The following is an 11,198-nucleotide window of genomic DNA, read 5'->3' as shown; positions in this document are numbered from 1 at the left end:
AGAGAAAAAAAAAAAGAAGAAAAAGAAACAAAGGGGAATAGAGGAAAAAACAGGAGAAAAGAGTCAACAGAATTGGCTGAACTGTATAAACAACTAAAACAGCACTACAAAGATTGGGATTTGCCAGCCTCGAATAAGAATCTGTTTGTGGGATTGATACAAGAGATTGCTACAGAATTGGGATTATCCAAATGTTGGATTTGTAGAGGTCTAAAAATGGCTGAAAGACGGCTGTGGAAAAGTGAGAACTTACCTCCAGAGCAATTTTTAAAGTAGAATCGCACCCAAATTTCTGGAACATTGAAGTGACCTGAAGGATGGATTTTAAGCCATCAAGTAATTAGAATCATTTGTGTAACTCGAGAAAGAAGGAAATTTAATAAAGTAGTGGGGCATACTCTTTGTAAATCCACATTAGTAGTCAATATGGATAATTGTTCAAAAGTTTGGTGACCTGAAACCCCTATAAGATATTGAGGATCAATAAAAAAAAAAATTGTGAATGGGATGAACAGATTAATTTATGCTAGTACAGAAGTCCTGGAGCTAACCCCTACCAATCCATCGACAGCCTGAGGTCATATTGAGAACAACTGGAGAAAACTGATAAGAAATGGAAAGCCTCAGATGGGATATATTGGATTTGTGGGCAACGAGCATACAGTGAGTCACCTCAAAAATGGGGAGGAACCTGTACGTTCAGAGTAATACAACCCTCCTTCTTTGCTCTACCGAGGTCTAGGAGCAATGTGTTAAGAACTCCTCTGTATGAAACCCTGCAGCAGAGTAAAAGGGATTTGAATTTCAACTTTCCAACAGCAGGAGGGAACCAAAAAGGATGGGAGGACGAGTGGCCTGCAGAATGAATTATAGCATATTATGAACCAGCAAGATGGGCTCAGGATGGGTCATAGGGATATAGGACCCCAGTTTACCTGTTGAATCGATTAATAAGGCTCCAAGCAGCAGTAGGGGTAGTGTCAAATCACACCTCCAGTGCTTTAAAAATGTTAGCCAGGCAATATACACAAATGCGGGCATTTGTGTACCAAAATAGGATTGCCCTAGACTATCTGTTAGCAGAAAAAGGGAGAGTTTGTGGGAGATTGAATGAATCTGAGTGCTGTGTAGAAATTGATGATTATGGGGAAGCTATCACAGAACTTGCAGAAGAAATTAAAAGAGTGGCTCATGTGCCCGGTACAAAAGTGGAATTCAATCTTGAAAGCAGATTGGTGGGATAACCTCTTTGGAAGCGTTTGGAAAAAAAAGTTAGAGTTCATGTTGTTATGCTCAATTCTGGGACTTCTGTTTCTGCTTTGTATGATTTTGTGTTTTATTAAGCTAATTCACTCAGTGATTCAGGGGATGCAGATTACAACAATGTCTCTAGATTCAGAATCAGCAGAAAAAGGAAAACCAAGATCTATAATCGAAAAGCTGAATCGACCCCTGTTAAAGAACAAAGACCTAAAAAGATTGAAATAGAACAAGAAATGCTAACTAAACTTGAAAGAGAGTGTGAAAGACTAGAGGCAGTAATAGAAATGCTAGAAAAGTTTGAAGCTGAAAAGAGACAACAAGAAAACCAAAATTCTGAAAAAATACAAAAGATATCAGAGCATAGCTTTATAATAAAGCACAAATCATAATGATCAAGAAGATAAATGGGGGATTTGTGATAAATAGGTATGATTCGTGCTGATAAAAATTGACACAGTAATTGATATTGATACAGTAATTAATATTTGGGAATAATAAAATAGTTAGAAGTTGTAATGCAAAAGAAGAGAGGGAGAGGAGGGGCTCCACCCTCCCCCTCCTGGCAGATGTTTTCAAGGATCACAGGAAAGAAGCCAAAGATGTCATTGCTAAAAATGAGCAAAAACCTGGTTGGGTCCCAGAAAATGCTAATTATAAGGGATTTAATGCCTTGATATGTAGACATAGCGATATGTTAGTCTTGGCTTACATTGTACTGGCTTGGTGCGCATGTGTAACCCAAAGGTGAATTAAAGGACACAGAGGAAGACTACAGAGCCTTCATCAGTGACGACCCCCAAAGACTTGTGCGACCACCAAACCGAGTGGTGGCGCACGGGTGGTAAAGGTGGTAATGAAAGCGGAGATAGAGATATGACCAACCGAAAATGGGAGGAGATGGTATTGACACATGGCATATAAGGGATGATTTTCACTTAGCAAGCTTGTACGTGAGGTGGCAAGGGTCCCAGAACCCTGCCCTCCATACCCCGTGGTTATCTTTTGCTTATGCGCTATTATTGGAACCAAATTATCCCTTATTTTATTGAATTATATTGTATCCAATTTATAGTTTTTTATTTTAACTATTCATTTAAAATTGCTGCTACTTTTAATATTGTTTGGTTATTTTTATGATGGGATACTTGAGCAAACATAACAAAATTCAATCTGCTATCTTAAAAAAAAAAAAGCAGAGAGAACTTTTTGTCCTATTTTCTTTTCCTTTTTATTGTTTGATAACTACAATCCCCAGTTGATATTGACCCCCAGCACCTTCTAATGCAGTCGGAATATATACAAATATCAGGACCCTTCATGGCTGACAATCAATTGCACTTTATTCCCACCCCCTCTCCACCATTTCTTTTATCCAACCCCTGGCACTCCTATGGATCAAGAATGGTATGGCCAGCAGGAGCAGGGCAGGGATTCTTCCCCTGTGCTCAGCACTGGTTGGGCAGCATCTCGAGTGCTGTGTCCAGTTCTGGGTCCCCCAATTTAGGAAGGACCTGGAGGGGCTGGAGTGTGTCCCAGAAAAGGGCAAAAAGGCTGGGGAGAGGAGACGAAAGGGCAAACAGGGATGGGCTATTTGCCCTTTTCCAGGGCAGGAACAGGGGTGGGCAAAAGGAAGAAATTACTACCAGGGAAGAGTAAAGAAAGCAAAGGTGAAGGCAAGGAAATGCTCAGGGCAGTTTCAGGGTGGCTGCCAGGCAGCCCTGGCTCTGAGCAACAGCGTCTACAGTGGGACAGGAAACTCCCAGCTGATGGGAACAAACTTTCTGGCTGACTGCAGAGGCCAGGACAAAGCTGAGTGGTTTCCCTGGTGTCCCCCAGCCCTTGCTGGCCCCAGGGGCTGATGGCATTTGTGCTCCCTCAGGTTCATGTCCCCACACCAACAGCATGGGGGTGCTCCCGCCTGCTGTGTGCAATGCAAACAGGGGCTGCTGAGCCAGTGCTGCCGTGTCTGTGCCTGCAAGAATGGGGCACCTGTGTGAGCTGGGGGAGAGGCCAGGGCTGCAGAGGGGGGATGTTGTTGGCAGCTGCATGAGGATGCTCTGGGACGCTGCCCTGGGCAGTCCAGCCCACTGGGGATGGATCAGCCCCTGCTCTGCTGCTCCTTCCTTCCCATCTGCCCCAGGGCCCTTGCAGAGCCCCAGCCATGCTGTTTGCCCCCAGCCTGCCCACGGCCAGCCTGGGGCTGCTCACGGGGGTTTTGTGTGCTGAGCATTGGCCTGGCCGTGTTCTTGAGAGAGCCTGGGCAAGGAGCCTGGAGCCCCCAGGCCCTGGGCTGAGGTGTCAGCGCTGCCCCAGCAGTGCCCATGGCCTGTCCCTGCTTCAGCCCCGGCACTGCCACACCCAGGACTGCACCCGGCCCCGAGAGCACTCAGGCCCTGCAGCAACACCAGGGCCACCAGGGCAGCGGGGCAGGGCCACGGCAGGAGCACTGGCAACACCAAGTGCTGCTGCTGCTGCTGGGCACAGCTGCTGGGCCAGCACTGATCTGCCCCCAGCTCTGCACACAGACATTGCTGCTGCAGCTCCAGAGAAGGAACAAAAGGGCATCTCTGCAAAAAACTTTCCTGGGAGATCCTTTAGTTCACTTACAGCCACTGAGAGCACAGCTCCTCATAGAAACAGGTTGTGGGTCACAGTAAAGGAGAAGGGAAACAAAATGAGAAATGGCACAATGACATCACTTTGTAGACAATACTTTAAAATTAAAACAAAGGTAAAGAACCTGCAAAGTGAAACTAACAAAAAGTATTGAAGATTACTTTTATTACAAGTGATTGGCAGAAATAGGCCAGTAGTTTAATGTTTCTGAAAGCATCCAGTCATCAGTGCCCACATGGAAGCCTTGAGCTCCTGGTTCCTCAGGCTGTAAATGAGAGGGTTCAGGGCTGGAGGCACCAACGAGTACAGAACTGACAGGGCCAGATCCAGGGATGCGGAAGAGATGGAGGGGGGCTTCAGGTAGGTAAAAATGGCAGTGCTGAGAAACAGGGAGAGCACGGCCAGGTGAGGGAGGCAGGTGGAAAAGGCTTTGTGTCATCCCTGCTCAGAGGGGATCCTCAGCACAGCCCTGAAGATCTGCACATAAGAGAAAACAATGAACACAAAGCAGCTTGAGGCTACAGAGACACTTACAGCAAGAAGCCCAAGTTCCCTGAGGTAGGATTTGGAGCAGGAGAGCTTGAGGATCTGGGGGATTTCACAGAAGAACTGGCCCAGGGCATTGCCATGGCACAGAGGCAGGGAAAATGTATTGGCTGTGTGCATCAGAGCATAGAGAAAGGCACTGGCCCAGGCAGCTGCTGCCATGTGGGCACAAGCTCTGCTGCCCAGGAGGGTCCCGTAGTGCAGGGGTTTGCAGATGGACACGTAGCGGTCGTAGCTCATGATGGTCAGAAGGGAAACCTCTAATGACATGAAAAACACACAAAAAAAGAGCTGTGCAGCACATCCTGCATAGGAGATGTTCCTGGTGTCCCAGAGGGAATTGTGCATGGCTTTGGGGACAGTGGTACAGATGCAGCCCAGGTCACTGAGGGCCAGGTTGAGCAGGAAGAAGAACATGGGCGTGTGCAGGTGGTGGCCGCAGGCTACGGCGCTGATGATGAGGCCGTTGCCCAGAAGGGCAGCCAGGGAGATGCCCAGCAAGAGGCAGAAGTGCAGGAGCTGCAGCTGCCGCGTGTCTGCCAACGCCAGCAGGAGGAAGTGCCTGATGGAGCTGCTGTTGGACATTTCTTCATTATGGACATTGTGAGCTTTTTAAAGACACATTGACAATTTGGACAAATTACCTTGAGTCAGTTCTATGCTATTTTCTTACACAAGCAATAAAAATTCCTTTTCTTTCTTTGTGGAAATTTCATTTACTTTTTTTTTTTGAGTTAAGAATTCGGCTGCTAAGTAACTGTGTGTTTTTAAGAACGGACAGAAATCCTGTTCTTGGCATTGCTCTCACCCTGAACACTGGGGAGCCCAGAGGGAAAACAGGCCTCTCTGTGCCCCAGAACAGTCAGAGCTGCTCATCCTAAACAGCTGCCCGTTGCTCATTTCACCTCCCTCTAGTACAGAATGGAAAAATTATTAACTGTAGTTATAAAAAACGTAGCCTTTTTGAACACTCCAGTTTCAAAATCAATCTCTCCAAACCCTACACTCTTCCCTGATGCTGTTGGCTGGAGGGATACCAAGGGTTGGCCTGGCTCTCTGCTGCCTCGAGTTGTGCCTACTGGGAGCAGTTTCTCTTTACCCAAGCCTTGTCCCTGCCAGTGCTGCCAGAGCCCACCCCAGCCCTGGGGGCTTAGCTCTGCCCTGCAGACCGCTCCCAGCACTGGGCACTGCCCAGGGGCATCTCCCTGGCAGCAGGGCCTTAAGGGCAGGCCAGACAAACAGAGATGCTGCAATCCAAGGTGCTGCTGCTGCTGTCTGTAGGGAGAGAAGGCTGAGGAGGCACTTTCTGAGGGAGATCTGAGGCCCATCTGCTGATGCCCAGGGTGACAGTGCAGGAGTCTCAGTGACACAGGCAAAGCTGACAGCCCCTTTCCCTTCCCTTTAGGAGAAAGCTGAGATCAGCCCTGGCCATGCAGCACCATCTCCACAGCAGGAGGAATCTGCCCTGATGGGGGTGGCTCCTTCCACCTCCAACTTCTCCCCAGCAGCGTCCATGGGAAGCTGCCAGGCAGGCTGAGAGCTGCCCCTGGCAGGTGGCACATGCCCTGGGCTGGCCAAGAGCCCTGAGGGCTGCAGGAGCTGCTCTGCAGGACAACCCTGGCTGCACATGCAGTGCATGTTCATGTCCCAGTCATGCTGTGCTATGGCTGCTTTTCAAGTCTGCTTTGAGCCAAATAAATAGGAGCGATAATATCAGGAAGGGGAAATTCTGAGCTGGCCCTGTTGTGCCTTCTCCTCCTGCTGCCTTTGCTGATCCAATTCTTGGCCAGCCCCCTGGCCTGTTGGCTCAAGATGCTGATCCCCTGGAAAACCTTTTTGTTCCAATGGGCTTCCAGCACAGCCAGAGCTCTGAGCCAGGTCCTGGCAGGGCCATGTGCAGGCAGGACCTGGGGGCTGCAGCTGTTTGTTCCATCCCTTACCTGCTTGACTACCTGAGCAGAGTTAAGGACAGTGCAAATCTGGAGAAGATCTGGGTATTTCTGAGAGCTGAAAAGTTCTGGATGTGTCCCAGGCATGTCTGGAATCACTCTGTCTCCAGTGGTTTCCTCCTGTGTTAAACACTTGTCTACAGACAAGGCCAAACTCCCTCTTCCAGACTGAGCTGTGCCAGGAGTTACTGACCTCCTGTGCCAGGCTCTGGAGCTGCTCTCTCATCATGCCCAGATTTCCCTCTGGGAATGTTTGCCTGGCTTGAAACCACTGGCCTGAGCCAGCCTGGCTGAAGAGACCTGGGAGGTGGCCACAGACCCATTTGGTGAGCAGCAGACCATTGCCTCTTCCCAGGCTCAGCATCCAGCAGAGGATCTGACACCAGCCCCAGGCACACAAGCACAGAGCAGATCATGTCCCTGCAGCCCAGCGAGCTGTGATACCTCTGGGAATTTACTGGAAATCCCTACCACCTCTCTAAGGCTCTCAGGAACAACCATGAGGGAAGGAAATAAAAAACAAGCCCTCAGAAAAAACACAAAATGCTGTGTGAAGTACCTGAAATGCCCCCAACAGTTTAACTAGAGCATGGAGTAAGCTGAGAAAATGTATGAACAAACGAATTAAACAAGTGAGCACACAGCAGACAAGTTGGCATGTAGGTGTCTACTGAGAAAGCTTAAGCACAGCAAGGGGAGAAAAAGCAAACTCAAACCAAGGCATAATATCCCTCACATTTTGGAGCAGAGCTGTCAGACCATGTATCAGCCAAACCACTCCAAATTACCATCTGCCAGAATGTCCTTCAAAGAAAACAGGTCCACAAGTTTGCAAAGCAGCAGTTTAATGTTGTCCTATCAGATGAGAGGCTCTCTCCAAAGAAGATTTTTGCACTTGAGTAAGAAACACTACACAAAAGTGTGACTCTCGTGGCCACTGCTACACTGTCAGGTACCATGAGACAATGAATTTTTGGAGTCCTGGCCATGTCATGGCAGGTACATCTGGAAAGAAGCTCTTTAGCAGCCCCTGTCATTTCATAAGTTACCTGCAAATGTTTCCAGATCCTCTGCATGATCTTCTCTGTATGCAGAAAGAGTCTACATAAAGAACCTGAGCAAACCACTCTGGTATTGTTTCAGAGACAAAGATACACCAGAATATGAAGAGCAGGTTTTGTTTCTCATGTATCTTCCTGTCATCCCTAAATCAGGCTCTGTTTCAGACTAGAAGCTGGATCCTTCCCTGGTATAAACCTGGGTACCTGCTCCTGTCCATGAGGCCCATCACTCCACACACGCTGAGGCCCAACTGCATTGCATATGAGATTGCCAAGTAAATGCAGGTCTGTGCATGCACCATGTGTTAGACTAGGCCATAAATAATTTATGATGCTGGAGAAGGTGACTGTATTTTTAGGTGTAGAAATATGCAGATGAAACAGTCCTGACATTCAATTTTCACTCTGCACTTCTGATCCTGAATTTGAGTCCATCCAAAGCATTTCTAAAGCCTCTGCACCTCTGAATGAGCAACACATCCCCTGCAAAGCCCCAAAACCCATAAATCAAAAAAGGGGCACCAGGAAAACCCATGGAGCCCACAGGATACCTCCTGCAGCCAGCACTACACAGGATGCCCCAGCATAAGGAAGAGCAGGCTCCTTCCCCTGAACCTCAAACATTCTGCAGGTCAGTCTCCTCTGGATTCTGGCTGCTGACCCTTATTCCTGACCCCACATCTAATCAACACGCCTTTGATGTCAGAGGCACGTGTTCATGGGGCCCAAATCTCTCTCTAAAGACCACGGGAGCTGCTCAAATCAGCACCTTGCCATCCTGAGGCAGCCCAGGAGCAAGGATGAGGAAGGACAAAGGTGCTCACTGGGGTGCTTGTAACTGTACCCTCTGTTACATCTTCCCCCAGAGAGAGCTGTCAGTGGGACAGAAGGAGAATTATTCCTTCCTTGGACTTTGTAGAAACAGGGAGCCTAGGGAAACCAAGAAACAATCATAGATTCGACACCACATTACTTCTGGATGTGTCCAATGAGCAAGATAAGGACACACTGAGGAGAAGGGGAAACAGATGTTGCAAGGGCAAGGAAGGGGACAAGACAGTTTTGTGGTGTGTCACAACACAGCTTTTGGTCTCTGCTATCAGAAATAAACCAAGGGAGGTGGAGAGAGGCACAGAGCCCAGGTGAGGGCAGGTCTCACCTTGACAGGGCAGCTCCCAGGACAAAGGCAGTGTGTTCCTTCAGCGAGGCCTCGCTGCTGTTCAACCCCTCGATCACCAGCCGGAGCCCACCCATGGACAGGAAATCCTTGGCATTGTCCACCTGGGAGAGAGCAGCTTCCATCAGCACAAAGCCCTAGCCCCTGGAGAACACCTCCCTCCACACCCACAGCATCCCTTCCCTCCTGCTCTGACCAGCAGGGAGTTTTACAAGGGATTAAAAATTCCGAGGGAATGGCTGTGGCTGAGCTTAGCACAGCCCTGCCCATGAGCAGAGATGTCACAGCTGCCCAGGCACAGTGTCCTCATGGGAGGACATTGTCACACTCAGAAGGCATCACTGGAAACTCAAATACTTTGATTATAGCTATCAAAACTGCTCTTGACATGTACTTTGGCAATTCAGGTGGTGTCAAAAACTCAATATATCTGCTGATGTCAAAAAACTCCAGCTCTTTGCTCTCCCCTGAGCAAGCCTTTACTAGGGATCCAGGGAATTGCATGTTTAGCAAATGAAGTTAATTAATTGATGCTGTAATTGTAGCATCAGGAGTCAGGGATGTTTAGGAGCCTGTCAGCATCAACAGGGTGCAAAGGGGGCATGGGAGCGAGTAGCATGGGCATTTCTGGGAGTTCTCCATGAGTTCCATCAACAACTTCCCATGGACAAGGAAGGAAAAAGCCAGTCCCAGCTTGGAGGGGTCATCCAGGAGCTTCCCCAGGGAGCAGCCCCACAATGACTTTTCTAAGCAAACAATAATGGATTAACTGCCAGTAGGGAAAACTTTGCACATTAGTGGGAATTCATCAGCCTCTGGCTCTAAGTGGATCAGGGGCTAGCCAGGCACAGTCCCAGCGGGCATCTGCTCTTAGAGAGGAGATCAGAAAAGGCTCTGAGTGCTCACAGACAAAATTTAGAGAAACAGCACAAACTACTTCAAGTACAAAATTCAGTCCAAAGTCAAATCAATGCATTTTGGTATTCAATGATTTTTTTTTCAGTTTAAAAGAGGATCTGATGAATGCTCAGAACTGCCTGCACAGAAAAATCAGTTTCTGCCTGCACAGAAAAATCAGGTTTAGAAATTCAACATATCTCTCTGAAAGACAGGGACACAACAGCAATCGTTGACTGATGCAAACAGAATATAAAAATGAGTTATCAGCAGGGCAAGCCGACCCCCTGATGAGGTGGAACAGGACCACAAGCCATGCAGGGCATGTGGGACCCTCTTCTAGTCAATGACTTCATGCTCAGTGTTATATGTATCTCAACCATGTACCTTCATCAAAATTGGCCCTAAGTCAGATATTTCAGGTACCCAGGAGAAGAAGAAGCTTTGTGTCCTACAGGTCTGTTGTTACCAACCAAAGCAGGACCTGGGGAGCTCCAGCTCATCTCTGCTCCCCAGTGGGACAATACCCACCTGTCCCTCTGCAAAGCTGCTCTCTGCAGGTCTGCTGGGGCTGATTCAGGATTTGCAGCAGCTTTTGTATCCTTTCAGATGCTGTTCTTTTAACTGTCCCTATAAACCAGGCCTGCCAGAGCTCTCACTTTTCTGCAGACCCATCTTTATCTACAACGAAATCTATGCAGCAACCCAATTTCAGCTGCCAGTGGGTCCTTTTATTACTCAGCCTCTGTAAAAACTGGTTTAGTGCTGGAATCAGACATTGACTTCTGCATGAGAGGGAATATATGGACAGGCAGGAATTTGCATCCAGCAGCTGGAGTGGTAAAACCATCCCCTGCTGTAACCTCAGCAGCACCAGAGTCCTTTGTGCTGCCCCAGCATCAGTGAGACACCACAACAGCAGAATGTAAATTGTGCTGTTGTGCTGTAAAGCTTATTCTGAAGATGTGCTTATCTTTTTTAACCAGAGTCTGTTGTGAGAGCTCCAGTTCTAAAACTAACAAAATCCCCAAACTTAACAACTTGAAGGTATTAACCTCTCTGGGGAGCAGTGTATGCTGCAAGGCAGCAGCTTCTACCTCACTTCAGTCCACTGAAATCAGAACAGAAGAAAAACCAAAGATCAAAAGAGCTCTTGAGTAAAGTACACAGGCAAAGCAGGCGATGGGAGGGATGGGAGAAGAGCAAATATGACAGCAGTTATTCAGGGAGCAGGTTTGAATTGGAGGAGAAAGAAAATAGGGAGGGAAGGTGAGAGAGAAAATGTTAGAAAACAAGAGTGAGGGAAAGCAGCATTTCAACTGCACACGATGGAGAGGAAATTAGCAGAGAGAGATGGTGTAGCATGTCAGAGCAGAGGAGAGGGGAAGATAAGCAGAGTGAATAATTGAGAGAAAGAGCCTGCAATGCCTGAGAATGGGCCTTGGCTCCACACACTGCTGTGCAAGCACCGTGAATGCTGTTTATGAGTTACGCTCTGCCCTCTTCACATTTGCATTTGGGTTTTATGCGTTACAGATAACCCAGCAAGCCAAACCTTCCTACTCCTTCTCCAAGACAGGCTCCCGAACATGCCAAGCTGAATCGTGGCTGAGGAGAAGCAAACTAGAGCTGGCAACCAAAAGCTGAGCAAAGTCAGAGCCCTTGGGCTGACTCTTCAAAGGCAGGAGA

The 11,198-nt window shown here is 48.0% G+C and overlaps 1 pseudogene; it reads right to left on the bottom strand.

Annotated features, from left to right (window-relative positions):
- Positions 1–1,064: 1,064 nt before the first annotated feature.
- LOC128948898 (olfactory receptor 14J1-like) lies at positions 1,065–4,629 on the bottom strand (annotated as a pseudogene).
- Between the last annotated feature and the right edge of the window lie 6,569 nt (positions 4,630–11,198).

The sequence above is a fragment of the Melozone crissalis genome, unplaced genomic scaffold (genome assembly GCF_028551555.1).
Source record: "Melozone crissalis strain CALT ecotype California unplaced genomic scaffold, PUWL_Pcris_2 ptg000172l_1, whole genome shotgun sequence".
Classification (NCBI taxonomy): Eukaryota; Metazoa; Chordata; class Aves; order Passeriformes; family Passerellidae; genus Melozone; species Melozone crissalis.
Note: the sequence above shows the minus strand (reverse complement) of the source record. Positions and strands in the feature narration are given on the sequence as shown.